General features: G+C 45.5%; 1 long non-coding RNA gene across 2 annotated transcripts in view; it reads left to right on the forward strand.

Annotated features, from left to right (window-relative positions):
• LOC117079261 overlaps positions 1-26391 on the forward strand; it is a 140233-nt gene that overhangs the window by 42668 nt on the left and 71174 nt on the right. The window contains exon 1 of one of the 2 annotated variants that reach the window (XR_004435341.1): positions 12119-15200. The exons of the other annotated variant lie outside the window; for it this stretch is intronic. This is a non-coding gene — a long non-coding RNA (uncharacterized LOC117079261). Of the gene's footprint in view, positions 1-12118; positions 15201-26391 lie in introns of those variants that run through there. 2 annotated transcript variants of the gene reach the window in all.

The following is a 26391-nucleotide window of genomic DNA, read 5'->3' on the forward strand; positions in this document are numbered from 1 at the left end:
CCGCAATCCCAGCACTTTGGGAGGCCAAGGCAGGCAGATCACTTGAGGTCAGGAGTTTGAGACCAAGCTGCCAACAAGGTGAAATCCCGTCTCTACCAAAAAATACAAAAATTAGCCAGATGTGGTAGTGCGTGCCTGTAGGCCCAGCTACTCAGGGAGCCGGCTCAGGGAGGAGAATCACTTGAACCTGGGAGGCAGAGGTTGCAGTGAGCTGAGATCGCGCCCCTGCACTCCAGCCTGGGTGACAGAGTGAGATCTTTCTATTTTTAATTAAAAAAATCAAAATAAATAAGAAAATAAGGGAAGGTTGGGCAGGACTTCTCAAAGGTTAGAGTATATGCGCCCTTTGGCCCAGCAATCCCACTTCTCGGAGCCTGTGCCCTAGAAATAGTGAGGGAAGCTTCAAAAACTATTCAACAGCATTAACAGTGTATCAGAACTCTGAAGACAGCCTAGCTGGCCAACAGTACAATGCTCAGCTGCCACTAAAAAGAGTGAGATGCTGTGTCCTTCTCAAGTGCCTCAGATCAGGAGGCACCTGCTATTGGTTTGTCACATTACTAATGATGTTTACTTCCATCACTTGATTAGGGGGATGTCTGCCAGATTTCTCTACTGTAAAGTTTCTGTTTTTCTCTCTGTAATGAATAAGTGTCTTGTCAGGAGATACTTTGGAACTATGTGAGTATCTTGTTTCTCGTCATACTTCCACCAAACTAATTTTAGCATTCATGGATAATTCTTGTCTGAAACAGTTATTACTACAGTGTGTGTCCAACAATGGTTTTCTACTTCCATCATTACTTCTACATTTGTCAATAAAAATTTTACTATAAGGCAGATATTTTCTTTTATATTAAAAAAATCTTTTTTTTGGTGTCAGTATGGACTCATGGAGTCTCATTATATTGGTTATAACCCATGAATATAATATATTTTGTGCTCAGATTTTTCTAGATTTTATATTGGGATGCCCCTCAAGTTGGGTTCTATGTATTTTTGTCTTTTTACTGTTGTTTTTTGAGCACTGCCTTACCTTTTGGCGCCACAAGATATTCTAGGCTCAGTATATACTTTGTCTGCTCCAGGCCTGGAATCAGCCATTGCTGCTGTGCTATCCTTGCCAGAAGTATAACCTGAATTTAACAAGGAGGAAATACTAGACAAACACAAATGGAGTGACATTCTACTGAATAACTGATCAGCACTCTTTAAAAATGAAAGACAAAGAATGACTGAGGAATGAGTTCAGATTAAAAGAGGCAAAGGGACACGCTCCAACCGTAACTGCAACACGTGACTGCGGGGCTGCGTTCTGCACTGGAAAAAAGTGTTACTGATGAAATTTGAATATTGTCTCTAGATTAAGCAACTAAGCAATGGTATTGTACTAAATTGCTAGATTAGGCAATAGTGTTGTGCTAAAATTAATTTCCTGACACAATTAAATAATTGCACTCTGTATATAAGATGTCAAAATTGAGAAGTTGCAAGGCTAAATGGAATTTCTTTGTTTTTGAAACTCTTTATCTATCTTCATATATCTGAAATTATTTTAAAAGAAAAACTAAAAAAAAAAAAAAGCCAAAACCTAAATACAAACCTGGAGATAGATTTGTCTGTACTAATATGGGATGATGTCCACAATCAATTGGAAAAGATCAGTCGTAGTAGTGTTTGTATAGAATTGGCCCTTTTTGTAGAAGCCAGACAGAACAGGATAGTGCATATGCGTATTTATCTACACATGGGAGAAATTCTGAGAAGGGTACATACTTCCTGTTAACAGACATTTCTGGGAAATGTGTTTGGAAGGTGTGAGACACCTTTTACTTTTTGATGTCTTTTAAAACGAAGAGCATGTTTTAATATGATAATGGGAAAACAGTAAGAATGTGGGTTGTATGCATGAGTGTATGCATGAGCGTACTTCTACATGTGCAGGTTTAGGTTTGATGTCTTCCCATCCAGCTTATTCTCTTTTGCATTTTCCTGCACGGGCAGTGCTGTGCAATGTCTTGCCCAGTGGACACCCACTTAGTTTTCACTCCACAAACCACTGTCCTACATCTGATCCTTAACAAAGTATGTTAGTTGTAGACACAAAGGTGGCCTACATTTCACACTGGTTGACAGTAATGCCAGTTGACTCATCTTATTTTTGTCTGAGGAGGCTGGAAATTGTTCACCCTCAGAAACTTTAGGGATAAATTTATTACTAAGATTGTATCATTTTGGTCTCTTCAGAGGAATGGAAAATTAGAAATTTGCCACGTGACAATCATTGCATTTACCTCTTTAAGGAGCAGTGATTCTTTAAGTGTTGCTTGATTTATCTAAACCCGATTAATTAGTGAACAGTCATCTGTTTCTCCCAGGAGTTTTTAATGATCATTAGGCTTTTGTAGTTACTGTGAAATTTTGTTTAAGTGGATTTATTTTTGTGCAGGATTGTATTCAAGGCAGATGCTCCTTAATTTAAGAAGGGATATGTGAAAACAAAAGTGTCTTCTCTTGAGTGAGGGCCTATTATGTGCCCTGACTTGTTACAAATATTGACTAAGGTAACCTTCCCTACCATGTACCTTTCTCCAGTTTATCAGTGAGGAAACCGATGCAAAAAGGTATGCTCTCACAGGCTCTGGCATGTTCACTGAGTTAGCTCCAGAAAGAACTGTCCCCTTCTCATGCCTGTTCCCTATTTCTTTTGCGGCTAATTCTCTGAAATGGTTTCTGCCATTGTCTTCAGCTTTCTGGGCTGCCCCATCACCTGTGTTGCTTCTAAATGTCAGTTTCATTGCTGCCTTCTGGCTTCCTCTGCTTTTCTCTGACATGATGTCTCTGTGGATGCATCTCCCAGTAATGATTATAAAGGTGGTGATAATAATAAAAATAGAATACACAGGTGTCTTTATCAACCCCTGACCATGCTGGGCATAATGCTGAGCATGTGCAGGCATGATGTCTTTACTCTGCCCACTTAGCTGATGAGATTGTAGGGGCTCCCTGCAGGTTGGGGCCTGAAAACCACAGCCAGGTCCATCTAGGAACCAGAAGCTATGGTCAGGCTTACATGCCTTTTTCATATCAGTGTTCATGTAGATGTTTAAGTTCTTACAATAGGTTTTTGCAAGCTAGTGAACACTGCCAAATTACGCTCGCCACACAATTGCAGCCACCTATTCCCAGGCAGTATAAATATATGGTTGAACTAACATTAATACACATCACTATTTTATCAAGTGACATAATCAAGCTAATTATGAAGTATCCAAGTATTAATTTGCACAGACTAAAAGCAGATGAAGTATTAGAAATCTGCTTATTTCATTAACAGAAACATTTTTTGGGGCCAAATGGTAAGGGAAAAAGGGAAAAATATTGTCCTTCAACAAAAATAATCATATTCCAGTAAGTATAATAAAAGAAATGACAAGCTTTTCAGAATTTCCATGACTAAAAATTATTTTAGCTACAGTTAAAAAAGCATCACATAACAAAATATCTCTTGTTTAAAATATTTGCTACAAAAAAGGCCTATTCTATATGTCCTGCATAAGAACAAGTATCTTTATATAAGAAATGTGTTTAATAGCCCTCTTTCATTCTTTTTCTCAAGCCCTCTCTGTTAAATTGCACCCAAAGGGGAAACATTAATTGAACTTTTAAAGCTTTTCTCTTTTTTTCTGTCTAAAGACATTAAAGACATATAGGTGGTGTTAAATGAACCTTTAGCTAGAGCTCTGTGAGTTTTCAAAATAGATTTTATTTTTCTTTACCATAGGCCAACAGAGATTTTGAGAAACACATTGAAAGATCTGTTAACACTTGGTAAATCCAATAAAAGCAGTGGTTGTGCCAGTCCTGATCTGTCTTGATGTGAATGTGAACAATGGGAACCTGAGCTAAGCAAGTAAAGAATCATGCAGTGCAGTCACCGTCTTCAGCATTTGAGATGACTAGCAGGGTAAACCACACTGTGTCTAAGATGCAATGCTAATTCTGCTTGAATTAAAAATATGCAAGCATGGTACTGGATATTTTGACATGCCATCTTGCGAAATTTCTCATTGATAAGATTCTGACATAGGAACTACATTTGAGTAAGAATCATAGCTCAATACGGCATGATTTCAGGAAAGCCAACTGATAAGATAAAAGTATTTCTGAGGCTGAACAGCAAGAATCTTTTGCTGAGAGTTAGAATAGATTGACAAGAACCTAAAATCAGAGTTGCAATTCTGCTGAGCTACTGCTTTTCAGTTCTCTGGTGGAAGCTTCACTGGACATATTGTGCATCAAGCCTCTATGTGACTGATTTGTGCCTCTTAAACTATGTCTTGTCTTAGATTCTCCATGACAGAAGCTTTAGGCAACCCAGTTTTACTGAATGCAGCAATGGTTTCAGTGACCATTAGAGTCCAATTTTAGGATGATACTTCTCCAAATTGTTAAAACTCCCTGGTGCTTTTCTCTTATAAACTGCAAAATGTCTTCATATTTCATCCCACTTTTCAGTTAATGCTAGGGTGACAGAAACTGGACTTCTCGCAAGACACATGACAGAGTAATATGGCACCCAACTTCTTTGCCAAATTAAAGTTTTACAAGATTTAACCTGTCATCGAGACCTGGGATTTTGGTGGAGAGTCATCATCAAAAGCCAAGTTCAGTCCCTGGTTTGCCTTCTTTTCTGCACAAGAACAAGGGTTTTGATGGCTCTGGTCTCCGGGACCATCCATGGCTTTCTATTAGCAATAATCGTGCCTTGGATAAACGTCATTGGGTACAATACTGCCACTGTGCAAAGCTCATGACTTTCTTTAATAGCAAATGGCCTCTGACTTTTAGGAAGCCATGTGGCTACCCCTCAGCAGACTTAGGAGAGGTGTTGGCTATTATTTGTTGTTTTATAAGGTGTCATCTTTGAGCAGCTACTCTGGATCAAGCTCTGTGCTGGGCTTGAGGGGTACAGGGAAGTTTCACATGACCTTGAATCACACACACTTGGTCTCACTCCAATAGCAGAAAACAAGTTAAAGTTCCCCAAGGCTTGATACGTTTGCCTGCCATGTTTAGTGCTGCTGTGATCTCTGCAGCATGGTCCAGAGAAGGCAGTCAGTCAATAGTGAATGGGTTGAGATTTTTGTGATTTTGGTTCAGGAGTCTCAATCTCTAGAATAAAATCCAATCAAAGGGTGGGGCTATGTTTTTCTCTTGCCTTGGCTTCTTTGACTCTATTTGTAAATTCCCTGACCCAGGCCTCTGGCTCATTCTGTCTTAAGGTGCAAGGACCTCTAAAATGTAGATGGTAACAATCTCCAGACTACATGTGTCTTGATGGTAGGGCCATCAAATTGATTTCCTCAGCATATGCAAGTCATGTTTTGTATGCATGGTGGGGACTTAGTCAATGTCTCAATCAGATTTGCTTCTGTTTAGCAAGATAATCTTTTGTGGGGGAGTGTTATGGACTGAATTGTTTTCTTCTTCCCAAATGTATATGATGAAACCCACCCCCATGTATTCAGTATTAAGAGGTGGACCTTTGGGACATAATTAAGGTTAAATGAGATTATGAGGGTGGGACCCTCATGATGAAATTAGTGCCCTCAAAATAAGAGACCCCAGAGAGCTTACTGTCTCTCTTCTCTCTCTGCTATGTGAGGACACAATGAGAAGGGAGCCGTCCACAATGCAAGGAGAGGGCCCTCATCAGAACAGACCATACTGGCACCTTGATCTTGCACTTACAGTCTTCAGAACTGTAAGAAAATGAATTTTCTATTATTTAAGCCACCCAGTCTGGGGCAGTCTATTATGGCCTTCCAAACTGAGAAATACAAGGAAACTAGGGCCGTGTTAGCTTTGCAGAGAGAAGATGTGGAGAGGAGTTAGGAGGTAGAGGCTGGACTTTCATGATGGTGATATTCAATTAGTGAAAGGCTGAGAAGAGGTCAAATATACTTCCTGTGGCCCCAAAGATCAGAACCAAAATGGAAAAGTAGAAACAGCAGGCAAACAGAAAGCAACCTAATACAAGGAAAAGGAACCTGAGAGAATGCTCTGTCTCTGACAGTGATTGGTGTCTCATCACTGGAGAGATCCACACAGGGACCATATTACTACTGAGAGGGGGTGGGGCTGAAAGAATCCAAGCATTGCACTGTGATGTGACCCCATAAGGTCCCTATAGACTTTGGGACTTGTGAGCTCACAGTGAATCATTACAAACAGAAACAATTCCTTCTTATTTGTAGAGCACATTAAAATTTCCAGAGCATTTTTGTAAGTACATTATCTCCCATGATTTATATCAAAACATTAGAGTTGACATTCAATACACATTTGCTGAATGAGGGAATGCATGAAGGAGCTATTGTGGTACCTTGGTTGGCAGAAGAGGAATACGTGGGCAGAGTGATTTCTGGACTTGCTAGGAAAGGCCAAGCCAGGTTTGGACCTGGGTCTCCACTGTATTCTTCACTCTACTCAGCCTTTTCCAAGGTGGAAATAATAACATTTTCTCTGAGGCTGATGCTTTTCTGTTTGTTTGTTTTGCATTTTTGTAAATTCATCAACATCAAGATCCCCTTTAATACTCACAAATGCCCTTTGAATCAGCTTTTATTGTTCACATTTTACAAATGAGAAAATGGAGACTTCAAGAGTTGAGTGAGTTTAGCAAGGTCTTCAGCTCCTCTTGGGCAGAGCATTAGGGTTGCAGACAGTTGGGCACTCTCTTCAAATGAATGTGAGCCAATGTTGGCCCTGTTGGGTGTGCAAGGAGTTTTTGGAGAGTTGATGGTCACCCTGTTTTGAGTTACATGAATAATTAGTCTAAGGAAACAGTAGTCAAACAGTTGACTCCTTCTTTCTTGCACTCTTGCCGATCCTCAGCAATTTCTCGGCCGTTCCTCCTGCCAGAGTCCTGTTTTGTACCTTGTAAACAAATCACTCTAGGAGTTCCTAGTCCTGGCTGTATACCATAGTCACCTAGGGGCTTGCAAAATCTACTAGTATCCACCCCACTCACACCATACTCCAGAGATTAAGATTTAATTGATCTAGAGAGGGATCTGGGCTTTGGTGTTTTAAAATTCTCTTTAGATGGTTGAGAATCACCAAATTTTTGTTGGTGTGGGGCGGGTTTGCACATTCAGCTTCATGGGTTATTGGAATGAGACATGAAGGGGCCTTCTATGTACCCAGGGCCTGCTAGCTCTGTGCTGACTGCTTTTGGTTTTGTAGAAATGATTTCATTCCTCCTTTCCTGAAACCGTCCTGATTTGAGGTCATAGTCTAGTGGGATGCCATGTGGATTGATACTGCAACTCTTGTTTTTACTAGCTCTGTGAGCTCAGAAAGGCCACCCCCTACTTCCCATGTTTCCATCTACTCTGTAACGTGGGGATAATAATGCTAGTTTCCTTATAAGTCTTTTGTGACCATTAACTCTTGGGACTATGCCTGGTGAATAGTTAGGGTTTCACAAATAAGTCTTGCTTAATGGTATTGTTATCATTGCAATAGCTGCATGTGTGTGAGTGTAGAAATGTATACAAGATACTGTTCTTGGTTTTTTTATTTTTCTTTTTCTTCCCCCTGGCAGAGTTAGCCACTTCTTCCTGTGTGTAAGCATATCATCACTTTCTGTTTCTATTATGGACTTGTAATGTGTTTTTGTGGCCCTAACCTTATATATTAATTCCACAAATGTTTAATGAACACTTGCTGAATGCTGAGGAATGGACAAGAGAGACACAACCTCTGCCTCTTGAGCCATTTGAACTTTGAAGAGGATAAATGATGAACAAGAGGAAGTGGATCCTAGAGGGAAACAGGCTAGGATGCTACGGAGACTAGAACAAATGGTCCTTATTCGTACCTTGCTGTGGGGGAGACTCTCCTGACAGTGTTAGTTGTGTCACCTGCATTCTTTTTTTTTTTTTTTTTTTTGTTGAGACGGAGTCTCGCTCTGTCGCCCAGGCTGGAGTGCAGTGGCCGGACCTCAGCTCACTGCAAGCTCCGCCTCCCGGGTTGACGCCATTCTCTCGCCTCAGCCTCCCGAGTAGCTGGGACTACAGGCGCCCACCATCTCGCCCGGCTAATTTTTTGTATTTTTTTAGTAGAGACGGGGTTTCACCGTGTTAGCCAGGATGGTCTCGATCTCCTGACCTCGTGATTCGCCCGTCTCGGCCTCCCAAAGTGCTGGGATTACAGGCTTGAGCCACCGCGCCCGGCCTCGTCACCTGCATTCTTTCTTTACCTTCCATATGTAGTGTCCTGGGACTTACTGTGATTACTTACTTCTCTATCCCTCAACAGTAAGTCCTAATCATCGGGGCTAGGAAATGTGCTTTGTCAAATGAATTAATGAATGAATCGCACTGGAACAAAATAACTTTTTGTTCATTTTGTTCCAGTGCGATTCATTCATTAATTCATTTGACTCAATTTAGCTTAAAGCACACATCCTGAGATGCTGTGTAAAATCCCGGAGTCACAAAAGACCTTTACAGAAATCTTTACAGTCTTCTGGGAACTACAGACACGAATATGAGGATAGGTTTGGACCATTGTAACTGCTGTAAAAGCTGTTGTTCTGGTGAGCAGTGGGGACCCAAGCATGAGTGGGCCTTGAATAAACATGTATGGGCCTGAGATAAATGAGTCAGTGTCTCTTGTGAAGCTCTGTTTTGTCAAGGTGAGGGAATGTGTCTTTTTTGCATTTATTCCCTCCCAGGGTTTAGGTCACTGCCTGACACATGGCAGGTGCACAGTGGATACAGAGAGAGTGGCCGGACAGACGACATAGCTTTTCTCTGGGAATTTATCCTCATCTCTACAAGGGGGTTAGCCAGTATTTTGAGAGTCTCCCTCAATGCTCACATTCTAGAATCCTGTGACAGGTGCTGAAACAATGCTCCCTCATTGGAGCTGCTTGAGAAGGTCATTCATTATTTTGTGACATCTTCAGACTCTCATCATTGCTAGAAGCTGACTAATTATGAGAAGTGAGGGCCTTGAAATGCCTCTCTCTGCACATCTGGTCTCACTGTCAAATAAAGTACTTATTTTTGATAAGCTCTTTGGCTTCTGTGAAGCCGCCTGGCCGTGTCTGGCCGTGGGCGGTGCTGATAATGAACCGAACAGAGAACACAGACTTGGCGGGGAAGGTGGGGACGCAGTGGGTAGAAAGAATGAGCTTTTTAGACCATTTCAAAGTAACAAGAAGGCTTACCACATTCACTTCCTCTGTTTCCATTGAAATTGAAGTTCTAGATGGACTGAACCTGACTAAGCAAAGGGAACGTGGACAGGAAAGCTAATGACAAATGCAAGTGGGTTATTTCTGGAGTGCTTTATACTCTCAGTGTCTTGTGCCCTGAACTGTCTTCATCTGGACTCTACGAGCACTTAAGCAATTAGCATGCCACCAGCTGGGTGCTGTGGAAAGATCATAGACTTTAGAAACTGTCCAAGAAACTAGTGGGAATCAACACCTTATGAGCAGTGTAGCCTTGTCAAGTTTAATTTACCACGTTGGGCCTCAGTTTCCTCACCTAAGAGAAAGAAAAGGGACATAGATTTCCTTTTTTTTTTTTTTTTTGAAACAGGATTTCACTCTGTTGCCCAGGCTGGAGTGCAGTGGTGCGATCTCAGCTAATGCAACCTCTGCTATCTGGGTTCAAGCGATTCTCATGCCTCAGCCTCCTGAGTAGATGAGATCGCAGGTGTGTACCAATACACCTAGCTAATTTTTGTATTTTTAGTAGAGACTGACTTTCACTATATTGACCAGGCTGGTCTCAAACTCCTGGCCTCTTGTGATCTGCCCATCTCAGCCTCCCAAAATGCTGGGATTATAAGTGTGAGCCACTGTGCCTGTCGGAGAAGTGATTATTTAGTTAGAGTAACTCTAGGTGACATAACAAATTAACCTCAATATTTTAGTAGCTCAAAAGATGACTCTTTCTAACTCAGATAATAGTTTGAGGCCGGGCACAGTGGCTCACGTCTATAATCCCAGCACTTTGGGAGGCCAAGGGGGTGGATCACAAGGTCAAGAAATCGAGACCATCCTGGCCAACATGGTGAAACCCTGTCTCTATTAAAAATACAAAAATTAGCTGGGCGTGGTGGTGCACACCTGTAGATCCAGCTATTCGGAGGCTGAGGCAGGAGAATCATTTGAAATCACTTGAACCTGGGAGGTGGAGGTTGCAGTGAGCCAAGATCGCGCCACTGCATTCCAGTCTGGTGAATGAGCAACACTTCGTCTCAAAAAAAAAAAAAAATGTATATATATATATATATACACACACACACACACACACACACACATATATTCAGAAGGGTTTTCCTGGTCATTAGGTGGCTTTTCTTGATTCTATGATCTGGAGACCCAGATCTCTTCCATGTTGTTATTCTGCCATCCCTGGGACCTCGAAGTCCCTCCAGTTGGCAGTGGGGGTGAAAGACAGGAAAGAAGGCACACCACTTCTTAAACATGTCTTCCTGGAAGTAGTATACAATCATTTCACTTGCCAGGGGTAAGTTCTAGACAAGCTTTAGAAGGGGAATGGTCTTTGGGAAGCCAAGGTGGGAGGACTGCTTAATCTCAGGGGTTGGAGATCAGCCTGGGCAACGTAGTGAAACCCCGTGTCTCCAAAAAATACAAAAATTAGCCAGGTGTGGTGGCACAAGCCTGTGGTCTCAGCTACTTAAGAGACTGAATGGGAAGATCACCTGAATCTGGGAGGTGGGGATTGCGGTGAACCAAGATTACACCATTGCACTCCAGCCTGGGCAACAGACCAAGACCCTGTCTTAAAAAACGGTGGGGGATGGTAACCATTCTCTGCCATAAATACCTTAGTGTTGCTTAAGAATAAGTGAGGTTGGGTTTGTGAACCTACCCTTGCATAACATGTGTCACCAACTATGGCCTTACTTATTTGTGGATTGTTTGTAGGTACACATGGCCTCACAGGACCATTCGTGTGGTCCTGAAATTAATGTATCCCTTTGGAAATATGTGATGGACATCTCTCTATGTTATTAAGGATAGATCTCCACCATGAATGTAATGGCTAGCACTTACAGCTGGATCATGATTTACATTAACTCCTCCCTCGCCGGTATCTTATAGATTGTCTTTGGTTTTGTTTTCACTACAAAGGAGACAGCACGAATTCTCCTACATGCTCACCACACAACTGGTGCTGTGAGAGAGACGAAGATGAGTCGTGCCTGTACTTCTCTTTAAATACTCACAATTGAATGGTTATCCTGACCAGAAAGCCATGGCTTTTCCTCATTAGAGCTTCAGTGCTATGGAAACTTGAAGTTTGGAGGGTCTGATGTCTCCATCTGGATGAGGACCAGTTCCCTGCCATTCCTGGGTCAGCAGCTCCCATCCTCTTATATTCCAGGATGGTGGCTGGACATGGTGGCTCATACCTGTAATCCCAGCAGTTTGGGAGACCAAGGCAGGAGTATGGCTTGAGCCCAGGCATTCAAGGCAAGACTGGACAACACAGCAAGACCCTGTCTCAAAAGAAAAAAAAAGATTCCAAGATGGTATAGAACATCAGAGAGGAGCCCTTTGAGATTATTTGGCCATTGTCACCCCACCTGCTTATAGATGGAAATGCATAGACTCAGAGAGGTCGGGGGACATATGGGCAGCTGTACAAATCCAGTGGACCTCAAATCCAGGCGTTTCTAACCTGAATTAAATTATCTCGCCCTTGGGCAATGGAGAATGGAGCAGAAGTGACCACAGCAGAATAGGTGAGAAGGTTCCTGCGACAGCAAACATTCTGTTGCCCAGTTCCTGAGATATTAAGAATGTGTTGTCTACACAACTACATGGCCAGCTGCCTCCTCCTTAATTTTTTTGTTTTGTTTTGTTTGTTTGTTTCTGAGACAGAGTCTTGCTCTGTATCCCAGGCTGGAGTGCAGTGGCATGACCACAGCTCACTGCAGCCTCAATCTCCTTCGTTCAAGTGATCCTCCCACCTCAGCCTCCCAAGCAGCTGGGACTACAAGTGCATGCCACCAAGTGCTATTTTTTTTTTTTAATTTTTTTTTTAGAGGCAGGGGTCTTGCTACATTGCCAGGACTGGTCTCGAACTCCTGGGCTCAAGTTATCCTCCTGCCTCGGCCTCCCAAAGTGCTGGGATTATAGGCATGAGCCATCATGCCCAGCCCTCCTTAATTTTTTAACATGAATTAATAGGACCTGGACACACACAGCCTCATTTATATGGGCAGCCATCACAGCCTGCCATGTGTCAGATGAGGTCTCTGAGGCTCTCACTTCTTGCACTGGGGCTGATGCCACATGTGGCCCAGCTGTAGGTCACATTCATCTCCTGCGTTCTCCGGGATCAGATGCAATACCAGCACATCTTACCCTCGTGTGCCCTGGGAGTTTGTAATAATGTATGAATACATAGGTTTATTTCAGAGAACATTTTCAGAATCTTATTGCGCATGTGCACAAAAATATTGGCTGCAGTGTGTTTATAACCACGAAAACTCCAAAATAGCTTCAATCTCCTGTGAAAGGGGAGTGGTTGAAGGCCCTCCAGCACGTGCACAGAATTCTTTCTTCAGCCATTGAAACATGAAAATGACGGTTAAAAATGACTCCATTATGGGGAAAAGGGACAGGATGCAAATTGTTCAAATGGCTTGATGATATGATGGCATGATGTATGATAAGGAAAGAAAAAGATGTTGTAAAAGGTCACATAAAGTCACCCACAGATCAGCAGTCATGCCACAATTAGCTGCTCTGTGCCAGACACACAGGCTGGAAATTGGTAGGTGCTCACCCCAGGAAGTGGGCAGCTGCCCCTCTGCGCCTCTGTTGCCTCTGGTAGGCTCCTGGAAGCCCCTTTCATTGCTGCATGTAATGACATCTTCATCACCACATGTAACAGCTTCTTTACCACTATGTGTAATGTCATTCTGTGTGCTTATTGGGCTAAACCATCACAGAGGAAAAGAGTGCTGGAGAAATGCCAGGGATATCGGTACGGAAATGTTCCAGATGGAAAGTCTCGGCTTCAGGTGACCGTAGCAGTGAATGTCAGGGTCAAACAGGGGATGTGTTCTTGGGAGAGCGTCAGCTCGTCTGTGACCTAGTGTTCAGCCAGCTTCCTGGAAAGGAAGCTTCCTGACATTGAAGCCCTGTGTGCTAGGATGAGTGTGTTACGCAGAGCCTTACAAATAAGAAAATCTTGCATCCTCAGGACAGGCGGTTAGTGTTGCTGTCTGGAATCCATCGGCTACATCCCTCCTCCCTCCACCACTTAAAATTCCCTGAATCTGACAGTGGTAGGGAAAGGGCTGATCCTGGAGAAGACTGCTCCTTGATAATCCTAGTATGATTCATAATGGTTGCAGCAGATGAGCCCTGAGGTCCGTGGCTCAGTCTGCAGCTGAGGAAGGCTCTTCCCTGGGGAGGTGTGTCCAGCTTCTCGGGAAGACCTCAGCTGTCTATCTGGCCTGGGCTGCCCAGTTCTTAGCAGTGTGTCAGTGATCAGCAGCCCCTGACCATCAGGCAGCATTTCCCACCTGCCAGAGAACATCAGAGCCACTGCGTCTGGACCAGCTGAAGGCAGCCACGGTGCCCAGGATGCTGCTGCTGCCTCCAAGGAAAAGAATTCTGAAAATGCAGAATTACAGCCTGGTGGTTTTGTTTTATGTTCATTAATATTTTTTACATCTGGAAGATAATGGAAAAAATTAAAAATTGCTGTAATTGCACCAGTTTTAAAAATTAATAATATAAAGAAGGGAGAGTAACCAACACCAGCTTGAAACCCATCCCGCCCCTTCTTGAGATAATACCTGTTATCAATTTGGTGATTCATGCAAACGTAGTGGTGTACTGTTAAACTTCTCAAGAGGAGAAACAAAAACCTTGAATTGTAGGTTTCTCGATTTCAATGGTGAAATCGCACTGCAGCCGGTTTCAGGCAACCAAAGCTTTAAAAACCAGTTCGCAAAATTCTTCAATATTTAATAATCAGCTTTTGCAAGTGCATACATGCTCATAGCGTTTGCTTTTTGTACTTCATTTTGAGGGAGGCAGGAAATGGAAACTGCAATGGTATTGGTAAGCGTACCATTTTTATTTACGGTATCACCACGTCTTCCCAGACTAGCATGTGCAGATTCACTTAGCTCCTCTCACTTGTGGGATGGAGTTTCCATGAAGGCGCACCGTGTTGCTTCTGGAAGGGCAGAATTGGCCCCCCAGGAGAGGGGAGTGGCAGCAGCTTGGTACTCAGAGGTTAGCTCCTGCAATGCTGTCCACATCTGGCGTTTACTTGGAGTTCACTCTAGCTTCCAGTTTCTTCTGAATATGTTCTTCCAATTACCTGTGGCCTAATCAACTCCGCTGGTGATACATCCCTTTGCTCTCTTCAATTCCAGTTTCCATCAGAGAATCTTATTTTTCTTTTGGGAAATGTTTCCTGATTTTCTTCTTTTCCACCACCCCTCCCTGAGGCTGGGTAAAGTGCTTCTTCTGCATGATGCTTAGAACCCAGGCTTCCTGTGACAGGGCTCTCTGCACCTTATGATTTATTGTGTGATGTCTCAGTATGTTTTCTGCGGAGAAGCAGAGAAGCTCTGGTAAACAGAATGGCCCTCTAAAGATGCCCACGCCCTAATCTCTGATGTTATGCCTATGAATGAATATATTACTTTATACAGCAAAGGGGACTTTGCAGATGTACTTAAGGTTACTAATCAATTGACTTCTAATGGGGAGATTATCCTCGGTTATCCAGGTGGGCCCAATCCAATCACATGGGCCCTTAAAAGCAGAGATTTTCTCTGATTGTGCTCAGGAAGATGCCGTGAAAGATTCTAAGTGTGAGAAGGATTTGATGTGCCACTGCTGGCTCTGAAATGTGGGGCCCACGTGTAGGAACTGGAGGGAGAGACTGGTTGCTAAGGGTGGCCCCTCGCTGATAGCCAACAGAGAAATGGGGACCCCCCCCCATCCTACAGCTGCAGGGAACTGACTTCAGAACATGAATAAGTTTGGAAGAGGATCCTTCCAGAACCTCCTGATAGGAGCCCAGTCTGCTGTCACCTTGAATTCAGCTTCGTGAACCAGGAGCAGGGAAACCAGCTGAGCCAACCCACAGTCTGACCTAAGGAGCACTGAGGTAATTATATGTGTTGTTTTAAGCCGCTGAGTTTGTAGTAATTCGTTATAGTGGCTGTAGAAAATTAATACAGAATCCTAGTGTTTGGGAATGCAGGCTCCACACCCCTGTTTTCTCACTTCCAAAGCATGTTTGCATCTTCGCAGGGGACCCTCAAGTCCCGGTAGCTCACTTTCACGTGTCTCAACCCACTTGCCCTGCTGCTCCTGAATGAGCAGGTTCTACCATCTTCCAAATACTTCATCTCCCCGACCTGCCCATAATCACCGCTTGGTGGATTTTTACCACTACAATGTAGGCCTTGGCTTCCTATTTCAGACCCCCTGGGATGTTTTGGTAGCTTCCTTAGGGGTCTTCTCAACTCCCGGCCCTCCCTCTGCCCAACCATCCTTCACACTGCCTCCAGATGCATCTTCCTGAAGTGTGGCTTTGCTTCCATCACTCCCTAGCTACAGACAGCCTATGGGCTTCCCGGTGCTACTGAATCCAGGGCACATCCCAGCCTCGGTTTCACAGTCTTTACTGGGGACGGGGCATTGCCTCTCCAGTCCAATTCCCCAGGACTCCCTCTTGTACTTTTGTTCTACTCTTGTCCCCTTGCATGCCCAAGCTTCCCCCAGCCCCAGGTCTCTCCGTTCCTCCAGTCCTATAGTACCCTGCTCTTGTGCCATCTCATTCCTGCAGCCTCATGGGATCCCCAGAGGTACCACTGGTACCATGCCCAAGGCTCATCTGTCTATCTGACTCTAAGTGCCCTCAGTCACAGAGCCAGTCTGAGATCCAGTCCTGTATTTGAACTTCTGCCCTGTCTAATCTGGAGCCCAACCTCTCGCCCCCCTCTCCAGTGTGATTCATAGGCTTGTGTCAAAGCTCTCAGGGATTTAAAGAAAATGTCGACATCCAGGCTTAAAAAAAAAAATAATATGATGACTATCTTTACCGGAGGGGAAAGAATTTCCTGTGTAACTATTGAAAGTAATGAAGATGGAGGAGGGGACAGGATTGGGAATGGGAAATACTCAGCTTCCCAGCAGTGGGGACAGAGTTGAGAACCAAAGAGACAGTGTATTTTCTAAGACACACTCCAGGCCAGGCCTGCCTGTGTCCGTCAGTGCCCAGGTCTACCACAGAGAACCCTGGGCTGACCACTGGCTCACCCTGCAGAATGCTCACTACAGACGTGGCTTCTGAGGCTGGGGATGGGCCTCCAGCCAGCAGCTGTCAGGACGGACTCCTTGGCAAACTTTCCTAGGATGTAAGATGGAAAGATTTTTTCCACCTCCCTACCTCGTGTTTCCCAGGTTGGGGAAAATAGAAAAAACAAAAAAAAAGGAAGAAAATGGGCCTACCTATCAAAACAGAGGCTAAACACCCACAAATAGGAAACTCACAGACCAAAAATGAAACACTAAAGCAAATACCATAATTTCCAATTCAGGCCTGTGTGAGTATCTCCAGGTGGGAACAGCAGCATTTGGAGTTGAGGTGGGAGGGGCTCGGATGGGGTCGGTCCTTGTGGAAGGAGGGCATACCAGCCTGGGGAGAAGGAGATTTGGGGCCAGAAGGTTCAGTGGGATTGTGACTTTGGACTTTGTCATTTCACTGGGGACCGTCCATGAGACAGAATCATCCTTGCCTCATTCACTGACCTCACATCCATGCAGCTATCCAATGTGAGAATGAAGAGAAAAGCCTTTAAAATTTTAAAGCCCTGCGCGCGTGTGAAGTGTTAAAAATAGTCACAAATGGCCGGGCGCGGTGGCTCAAGCCTGTAATCCCAGCACTTTGGGAGGCCGAGACGGGTGGATCACGAGGTCAGGAGATCGAGACCATCCTGGTCTACACGGTGAAACCCCGTCTCTACTAAAAAATACAAAAAAAAAAAACTAGCCGGGCGAGATGCCGGGCGCCTGTAGTCCCAGCTACTCGGGAGGCTGAGGCAGGAGAATGGCGGGAACCCGGGAGGCGGAGCTTGCAGTGAGCCAAGATCGCGCCACTGCACTCCAGCCTGGGCTACAGAGCGAGACTCCGTCTCAAAAAAAAAAAAAAAAAAAAAAAAAATAGTCACAAATGATGAACTGTAGCAAGAACGTCAATGATAATGACGTTGACCTAGTGACAAAGGGATTTTGTCTCTCTCATGAGTGGACCAAAATGGGAGCAGTAGAGGAAGGTATTATAGCTCAGAGGCCATAAGGCTGCAGGATTTACAGCCAAACTGCCTGGATTTAAAATTGGGTTCTAGTACTCACTAGCTTCACAACCTTGGGTAACTCACTTAACTTCTCTATGCCCCCGTTTCCTCATCGGTAAAATATATACACTAATAATCCCAAACTCATAGCATTATTGTATGCATTAAATGAGCTAACCCACAATAATAACATGTTTAATATGTGTTAGCTATAATCACAAAATTGTGATAGCAATTCTCTAATAGAATAAAACATTGTTTGCCAATGTCTCGGCCATCTTTATACTCAGTGTAAGCAGTCCCCACATAACAGAAATGCTGTTGCAGGGTGAGTGTGCTAAAAATACTCCTGGGATTTTTCAAGTCCTTGGAGACATTCATCTTAAAATAGTGCAAAAAGAACCAAATAAATACTCATTTATGTGCTATTTTAATGAGCAACTGTAGGCAATATGCCTAATATGGCAGAGAGGTCTTCGGTGTCCTTTCTCCTTCATTCCTGATTAGCGTCTGAGCTCAGATGGCATGCATCATTATGTTTGTGGCATTACAAAAGGTTCTGGGAGTGAGGGAGAGTGCAAGGGTGGGGAAGCATTACGTGCCTGTAATCCCAGCTCTTGGGGATGCTGAGGCATGAGAATCGCTTGAACTCGGGAGGCAGAGGTTGCAGTGAGCCGAGATCATGCCACTGCACCCCAGCCTGGGCCACAGAGCAAGACTCTGTCTCAAAAAAAAAAAAAAAAAGTAAGCTTCTGTGCTTCTGCCCAGAACCACTGAATCAGATGCTGGGTGTCAGCTCTGGACTCTGTTTGGCCTTTTCTTTCCTATGTCAACCCAGCAGAGCTGCAGGCCCTGTGTGGAGGTGGGTTACAATGTGCTCTCCTTATCCCCAGTAAAACCAGGACATTTTAAGGTGGGGAGGGGGTGGGAGTGGATCAATTAACTTGGAGTCTAAGCTTGACCTTTACCCTGGAGTTATGGGGCTTAGAAATAAAGGGAAAGTTGCATTCTTCTCTGAGGAACTGCTTAATTCATATCCACTCTCCCAAATAAAGCTGCTGGTTGATTGCAGCTATTTAATTCAATGCTATTTGCTTTCATTCTGTGCAGGGTGAGGATAGCTTTTGTTGACCAGAGCTTGTGCTAGATCTCCACCCGGGCCAGGAAGGCATTTCCCTGCACTCACAAAGGCCTTCCACACATAAGATGCACCGAAGAATTCCTGGCAGGGCCAAATCTGATGTCAGGTTCACTCTTGGCCTTCCAAGTTCTTGCTGCCTCTCCTTTGTGCCCACAATATCTGATGGCAGCAGCATGGGACTTGGTACAGTTGAAATAGCCCAAGTTCAAATCCTGATTCAGACACTGAGCTCAGTAACTTTATGTAAGTACCATATTTATAAGGACTTTCCCTTCTTCATCTATAAAATGATATGGTGAATTGATTACAGGAATGACCCTAACTCTTCACTCATTCCCTGTATCTCATTTTGGACTGACTGTGTCTCATGAGCTGTTAGCAGACATGATGCAAGATGAGCTTTTTTTTTTTTTTGAGACAGAGTCCCGCACTGTGGCCCAGGCTGGAGTGCAGTGGCATGGTCTTGGCTCACTGCAAACTTCACCTCCTCCTGGGTTCAAGCAATTCTCAGGCCTCAGCCTCCCATGTAGCTGGGATTACAGGCGTGCGCCACCACACCTGGCTAATTTTTTGTTATTTTTAGTAGAGACAGAGTTTCACCATGTTGGCCAGGCTGATCTTGAACTCCTGACCTCAGGTGATCTGCCCACATTGGCTTCCCAAAGTGCTGGGATTACAGGCATGAGCCACTGTGTCCGGCTGCAAGCTGAGCTTTGAAAAACTGTTTCCATGTCCACTGTTGAATCTCTTTTATCACCATGAGAAGGGGTTTCAGGGCTAGTCACTGGTTCCAGAAGAAAAAAGAGTGACACTTAGGACATAACTCAGGTGCTCTAATGGTCCTAGTTGACACCAACCTAGATCAGTTGACAGCCAGCCAACTCCTAGACCTCCATGTGAGCCCAGCCAAGATCACCAAAGCTACCTGCTCGACCACACAGATATGTGGACACTCAGAGCTTATGCCACCAAGCTTGTTGTGAAGCATTGTTTTGGTGATAGATACAGTGGGAGCATCAGTGATAACTATTGGATGGCTTATTACAATAGTAATAAGTATTGGATTCAAATCCGACCAGGACATGGGTTGGTTAGTGCCACATGCATTGCTTGGTGCATCAACTACTTTTGGAATGATTGAATGGTCTTATAAGGATAAATTATGTAACCCCTTTGTGCCTGATTTCTCTATTCAGAACATCTCTAACAGGCTGCGATCACTGCCATTCCTTGATATTCTTTAAGAGTGGAAATGCCGTTTGCTGTACGTTCAGAGAGAGTGGTGTGAAGTAGCCAGGTCCCTAGTTTTATGTGAGATGTCGATTGATCCATGGAGTAATTTGGGTCTCTGCCTTCAAGTCAAGCCTGTTACATTCTTCAAGGAGAAAACAGCTTGACATCGGTATCAGTTTGAGAACATAGCATGAGTGAACAAAAGAAATAGCAGTCCCCCTATTTTGGGCATTTGCTCTACACCAGGCACTTCTTATCTATTCTGCATGGAGGAATTGCTCTCCTGGTTTTTAAAGGGGACACAACAGCTCAGAGACATCAAATAGATGATCAGAAAGCACACAGCTAAGGATGTAACAGCACAAACTTCTAGATCCAGAGCTACCTGACTTTTTAAAGGGGACATAACAGCTCAGAGACATCAAATAGATGACCAGAAAGCACACAGCTAAGGAGGTAATAGCACAAACTTCTAGATCCAGAGCTACCTGACAGCAAAGGACAGCCTCTTACACCCCACCACAGTCTGCAGAGCCCATAGCAGGCATCCAGGCGAAGCTCCTCGGTTTATCAATGAAGGAATTGCATCTGTGAATGGAAGTGGCCTGCCCACGGCTACACAGCAATCAGTGTAACCAGATTACCTGATACCCCTTCCAGGGCCCTTGGTGTGACTTGCTGAGATCTCATGGGCCAGTGGGTGTCACTGAAATTCCTGGATAAAAGTTGCTTATGGACGGCTGGCACAGTGGCTCATGCCTGTAATCCCAGCACCTTGGGGAGCAATTTGGGAGGCCAAGGCAGGTGGATGGTTTGAGCCCAGGAATTCCAGATCAGCCTGGGCAATATGGCGAGACCCCCGTTTCTACAAAAAATTACAGAAAGTAGCCTGGTGTGCTGGTGCGTGCCTGTAGTCCCAGCTGCTCAGGAGGTTAAGGTAGGAGGATCACCTGGGCCCAGGAAAGTCCAGGCTGCAGCGAGCTGTGATTGTGTCACTGCACTCCTTCCTGGGTGACAGAGTAAGACCCTGTCTCAAAAAAAAAAAACAAAAGACCACACACAGCAGTTTCCCGTGGAGGCATTATCAGTTTCTAGGTCTCCAGGTGAGCACCTTAAAAGACTCAGTATAGTTTAACAACAAAAGACGCACTGTGGAACACCTGAGCTGCTCCTGCGCTCTTGTGCTCTCTTCAGGGAAGCAAGTTAGCATCATGAGGAGGGTGCCTTTTGGGAGGAGGCCTGAGGGCTGGGTAGCTGCATGTGTTCCGTTTCTAATTCATTCATTCATTCATTCATTCATTCACTTTTATAGAGATGGGGTCTCGCTATGTTGACCAGGCTGGTCTCAAACTCCTGGCCTCAAGCAATCCCATCTTGGCCTCTCAAAGTGTTAGAATGACAGGGGTGAACCACTGTGCCTGGCCCCAGATGTGCCATTTCCAGACGACACCTCCAAGGAGCTGAGGAGAGAAGCCCCTCTTGCTGGCTGCGCCAGTATCTACCTATCCTTTGTTCCGCCTGCCAGATCAGAGAGTGGGAGCAGTGCCAGGGAGCTGGTTGGACTGGTGCTGGCCAAGCAGGAGCCCTACTTGGCTGGCAGCCCCAGGCACCTGCCACACTTGTGTGTTTGCTCAGTGGTTCGGGGTACGGAAGCAGGATGCCCTCCGTCATTGCACCCTGGGTGTTCCGGGCCTCGGGGGCCAGCTGCTAGGCTGGCAGCTTCTCTGAGGAGCTGTTTCTTGCCCTGTTTGTACCCCCCTCTCTCAACTACCTGTCAGGCAGGTAATAATCCCATTGTCACTTAATGTACCCAGAGGAGAAGGCAGGAGATCCCTGCTATGTGCGCAGAACAAACACTGGCAAGGTGCCTGAGAGCCCTGCACCAGGCACCTTCAGCCCTCAGAGGAGAGAGTCTCCTGTCCAGCTCACCGCAGGCACCCTTCTCCAAATGCCCAGTCTTGCACCATTCCCAGACCATTTGGGCCACATCAGAAAGAATTTGTCATACTGCCTGCCTTTGATTAGATGTTAAGGAAGATTTAAATTCACGCAGAATCTCAATACAGCTCCCTTCCTTTTGGAACCACGTGAGAGACTATTTCCAAGGCTGTTTCTTACAAGAGGACCTGCCTTACTAAGACAGCACTGCAATAATTAACAAGTTGAAAGCTTCCTAATTTGCAAAGCATTTTCACATACGTTAGCTCACTTAATGTCTCCCAAACCCTGTGAATAGAGCTTTCTTTTTAGCCCCATTTTACAGGTAAGGCAACTGAGGCCAAGAGAGCTTGAGTAGCTTCCCCAGTGCCTTAATGTAGAATAAGTATCAAAGCAGAGACTGGAGCCCAGATCTTCCTTATGAAAATCCAGCCGCCTTGTTTTTTGCTTTTGGGACAGTCTTGCTGTATTGTCCAGGCTGGAGTGCAATGCCGTGATCTCAGCTCACTGCAACCTCTACCTCCAGGGTTCAAGCGATTCTCCTGCCAGAGTAGCTGGGATTACAGGTGTGCACCACCACACCCAGCTAATTTTTGCAATTTTAGTAGAGATGAAGTTTCACCATGTTGGCCAAGCTGGTCTCATGCTCCTGACCTCAAGTGATCCACCTGCCTCGGCCTCCCAAAGTGCTGGGATTACAGGTGTGAGCCACTGTACCCAGCCCCAGCCTTCTTTCTGATTCACTCTTGTTTTGTAGTAGTGGATATTTAAGAAGATATATATATATATATAATATATATATATATATTTATTTATTTATTTTTATTCAAAGGGCTTGCACTCGAATAAAGTGAGATTAGGGAGAGAGGAATTCATGTTTCTCTGAGCTGCTTTTTGTTTGGGCTCTCATTTAATCTCTCTGACAACCTTTTGCAGCAGGTGTTGTTCTAGTCCATATTTATACCCTAGGAAGCTGAGGATCAGAGAGGAGAAATATCTTTCCCCAAGCCCCACATCGAGCAGTGGATAGAAAATGAGCCCAGATCCCTCTGTCTCCATCTCTGCAACCTGGCTCTCTGTATCCCACATTGGCTTACTACCGAGATCAGCCACGCCAGGGCAGGCTGGAGGGTGAGGAGGCTGACTGGACCCCTGGGAAGGCAGGCAGCACCCAAAGCTGTTCCAGCTCTGCTGGTCCTGTTCAAGAGGCCAGAAATGTTCAAATATTGGCCTTCTCCTTATAGTCTCCCACCTACCCTCCCTCTGGAAGCACAGAACTATAGTGTGCAAAGAAAGACCTTATGGATCCTCTGCTCTTGCCCTCTCATTTACCAAATGAGAAGATGCTCTGTGGGGAACATGACTGGCCTCATTCCATAGAAGAGTTGGCAGAGTCTGGAGCAGAATCCGGGACCCCTGACTCCCAGGCTTGTGCACTGAGACGTTCTTGTCTGCCATCTCCCAGCCCCTCTCTTTGCCTTCCTTGATCTTCTTGAGTTCTCTAATGGGTCATCTGTCGTGACCATTGATTACAAGACACCATGCACAGTCCCCCGCTTCCATTTATGCGTGGATCTCTCTCTGTTCTTACATAAGGATCTCAGAGACAGAGCCAGGTTGTGACCTTCTCTTTGGTGCTGGCTTGAAGTTGAGGAAAGAGCCAGGCTCTGAGTCCCTTGGATCTGGGTTCCAACCTGCCTATGTGGCTCTGAAGTCAAGTGACTCCTTCTCCCCTTGTTGCATTCCCCGGCAGCACTAACAGTGGCTCCAGTTGGCTGGACACCTAGAGTGTCAGGCCCTGTGCTCAGGACTTCGCTGTTTGAGGTCCCTGGAGAGTGGAATCTCTCATCCACAAAGTGGTGATTCCCTTGGGAATGCGCAGGATGCAGTCAGAAGAGAACCTGAGTGGGGACAAGCATCCTATATCCTGGGTTTACCCGCTCTTACCCATGCACTGGTGTGCTTGACTGCCTGGCCAACACTTACTGAGCATATAGTATATGATGGGCACTGAGGCTCAGGGGATGAAGTCATAGGCTTTGAGTCCCAGAGTCAGTGATGGAATCACCAGGGAGCCCAGGCATTGTGTCTATGCTCTGTGCCACGTGACATGTCTCTGCCCTCTCTTCATCCTGGATAGACCCTGGGTTCTCACCTCCCTGGGCTGTTGGCACCATGCAAGGTGGGCAAGGTAGGGGCCCTGGTATTCCGGCCCCCAGCTAGGTTCTCAGCACTGCTGAGTGCTGGCTCATGGTGAGTGTTCAGCCACTGTTGGATGAATGGAGAAATGACTGAATGAATTTCCCAGAATGCACAGATGCTGCACCTAATCCCTTGGAGTTTAACCAGCACAAAAGTTTGCACTTTGCTGGCCATCCCCTGCCAAGGCAAAGCCTTCCCTGAGCCTGTTTCCGTTGTATGTGGGCCCTACCTGAGGCCCCCGGTTAGTGTTCAGTCCCCTCCTGCAGGCGTAGGCTGCCCAGTGCCAAGTGCACCTTGTGTCTCTCCCCAGCCCTCCCACTGCTGTCTCCTGCTTCCTGCCCTCCGTCCCGCCACAGGATCCCGCCAAACCAGCCCACACGGCCTCCTTTTGTTCAGCCACCTCAGTTTCAGGCAAACCAGTCCAGCCAGGTCCCCCAGCCTGCTTTGCACACTCCTTTGAAGCCTTGACAGGCAGCCAACCAAGCTAGCCCAAGCGCGCAAGGCAGGGTGCTGGTGCCGGCGCGCTGGCAGCTGCTTCCCGCCTTTCTGGCTCCTGGGACCTGGCTGCTCCCAGGCCCATTCACTTGGGGACAGAAATGCCTGGACGTTCTCCTCGGCTGGCATGGGCATTGCATCCAGGGCCGCCGGCTGGGGCTGTTCCCACAGCCCAGAGTCCTTTCCCAGGCTCCCTGTTCTCCATAGTGAAACCCTCTGGTTTGTCTCAGGCAGTACCTCCCACAGCCTGTGTCTCCATAAAGGAGAACTGGCAGCAGGAATAGCCTGGCTGGGTTCTGAGCTCTCTGAGAAGAGGCAGGACTGGGCAGAGGGTAGGAGCACTGGCTTTGGCTTCAGATGACTGTCAAGCACTTCACTCTGACATCTCTAGCTAGGGGCCTATCTGCTTCATGCCTCAGTTTTCTCTTCTGTAAGTGGGGAGCATAGAGCACCCAGTTCACCAGCACAGTAAAGGGTGATGAATACCGTAGGTTAGCACATTGCAAGCTAAGCCTTCAACAGGAATTAGAAGCACTGTTAACATGTGGGGATCATCATTCTAGTAGCTGAGGAGCATCAGAGCCTAAAAGACTCATGTGTGAAAGAGGGGTCTCCTGTTCCTATTTTTAAATTTTTAAATGTTATTTATTATTATTATTTTGGGGACAGGGACTTGCTCTGTCACCCAGGCTGGATTGCAGTGATGTGACCTCAGCTCACTGCAGCCTTGACCTCCTGGGCTCAAGCAATCCTCCCACCTCAGCCTCCCGAGCAGTTGGAACTATGGGCACACAACACTGAACCTGGCTAATTTTTTATTTTTTATAGAGATGGAGTCTTACTATGTTGCCTAGGCTGGTCTCAAACTTCTGGACTCAGGTAATCCTCCACCTCAGCCTCCCAAGCAGCTCTTGGGAATATAGCACCACCACCATGGCTGGCTAATTTTTTATTTTATTTTATTTTTTGTAGAGTGCAGTGGCTCTATCGCTGCTTGCTGCAGCCTTGACTTCCCAAACTCAAGCAATCCTCTCACCTCAGCCTCCCAAATAGCTGGGACCACAGGTGCCCAGCACCACCCTCAGTTAATTTTTTGACTTTTTTTTTTTTTTTTTTTTTTTGCTGGAAACGAGGTCTCACTATGTTGCCCAGGCTGGTCTCGAACTCCTGGGCTCAAGTAACCTGCCTATCTCATCCTCCCAAAGTGCTGGGATTACAGGTGTGAGTCATTGTGCCTGGCCTCCTGTTTTCTAAATTTCAAAAGTAGTGCATGCTTACTGCACAATTTAAGAAATTCAGATAAATGAAAGAAAACTTAAAAAATACTCGTGATCAGGTGCGGTGGCTCATGTTTGTAATCCCAGCACTTTGGGAGGCCAAGGTGGGTGCTTCACAAGGTCAGGAGTTCGAGACCAGCCTGACCAACACGGTGAAACCCCATCTCTACTAAAAATACAAAAATTAACTGAGCGTGGTGGCGCTCACCTGTAGTTCCAGCTACTCGGGAGGCTGAGGCAGAAGAATCACTTGAACCCAGGAGGCGGAGGTTGCAGTGAGCTGAGATCGTACCACTGCACTCCAGCCTGGTCAACAGAGTGAGACAAACAAACAAACAAACACTTGTTGCTGGGTGCTGTGGCTTGCGCCTGTAATCCCAGCACTTTGGGAGGCTGAGATGGGAGGATGGCTTGAGCCCAGCAGCTTGAGACCAGCCTGAGCAACAGAGTGACATCCTGTCTTTACAAAAAAATTTTTAAAAAATTAGCTGGACATGGTGGTGGGCCTGCAGTTTCAGCTACTTGGTGGCTGAAGAGGAAGGATCACTTGAGCCTGGGAGTTAGAGGCTGCAGTGAGTTGTGACCGTGCCAGTGCACTCCAGCTTGGGTGACAGAATAAGATGCCATCTTAAGAAAAAGAAAAATTAAAAAAACCTTTTTATCCTACCAACGTATATACGTATGTGTGCACATGTACACACACGTATGCAT

This window comes from Trachypithecus francoisi, unplaced genomic scaffold, assembly GCF_009764315.1.
Source record: "Trachypithecus francoisi isolate TF-2019V2 unplaced genomic scaffold, Tfra_2.0 Lachesis_group7, whole genome shotgun sequence".
NCBI classification, from domain to species: domain Eukaryota; kingdom Metazoa; phylum Chordata; class Mammalia; order Primates; family Cercopithecidae; genus Trachypithecus; species Trachypithecus francoisi.